Source organism: Xyrauchen texanus, chromosome 6 (genome assembly GCF_025860055.1).
Source record: "Xyrauchen texanus isolate HMW12.3.18 chromosome 6, RBS_HiC_50CHRs, whole genome shotgun sequence".
NCBI classification, from domain to species: domain Eukaryota; kingdom Metazoa; phylum Chordata; class Actinopteri; order Cypriniformes; family Catostomidae; genus Xyrauchen; species Xyrauchen texanus.
This window is the reverse complement of record NC_068281.1, coordinates 46,937,855-46,938,660: the sequence shown is the minus strand read 5'-3', so window position 1 is coordinate 46,938,660 and position 806 is coordinate 46,937,855. Positions and strand designations below refer to the sequence as shown.

General features: G+C 43.3%; 1 non-coding gene across 1 annotated transcript; it reads left to right on the top strand.

The window, feature by feature from the left end:
• The first annotated feature begins 379 nt into the window (after positions 1-379).
• trnas-aga (transfer RNA serine (anticodon AGA)) lies at positions 380-461 on the top strand. The gene has a single exon. It is a non-coding gene; the product is annotated as a tRNA-Ser (tRNA).
• The last annotated feature ends 345 nt before the right edge of the window (positions 462-806 follow it).

Sequence of the window (806 nt, the reverse complement as noted above, 5' to 3'; positions counted from 1 at the left end):
GGCTAGTAGCCTAGACCCTGTATCTAAGGAATGTAGAGGGGGAAGTTCTACTTCGTTGGAGACTGTTTGACTGTGTCTCTTACACAGTGATAATGGTTGGTTAATAATTTTTGCCACAACAATCTTAATTCTGCTTTCCCTTCTAAATGAACGTATACTTATACTAAGATAATATCCAAGTTGAATTTCTTCCCATAGGAATTGAGGTTTAGCTACTGGAGGGCTAGGTGGCAATCTCTAGAGGGAAGTATGACTATGCTGGCAAAGGTGCTGCTTTGAGAGCAACACTGGCAGGTTTGCCTGACCAAGCAGTTCTGCCATTTGCTTGGGCTGTATTGATGCCACAAGCCAGATAAAAGCTATACAGGACTGTTTTTATGTAGTCGTGGCCGAGCGGTTAAGACGATGGACTAGAAATCCATTGGGGTCTCCCCGTGCAGGTTCAAATCCTGCTGACTACGGGGCTGCTTTTTATCAACAATGCTTTTTTTGGTGTTATGATCGTTAAAAAAAGTTCTGTGACAATGTAATGTATTTTGAAAAGAATTGTGGTTCATGTATGCTTCAGAAGACCTTTTAAATGTACACAGCGAGACAGGCAAGCATAAGGCTTTTAAAAAATTAGCAGGTCTGAGCAGATGCTTTACGCACTAGGTGTGTGGTATGCCGTGATCGTATAGTGGTTAGTACTCTGTGTTGTGGCCGCAGCAACCCAGGTTTGATTCCGGGTCACAGCAGCTGTTTCCAGGAGACGAAGAAAGCTAGCTCATTTTGACACTTCTGCTGACACAAGCCTTTCAACTGTG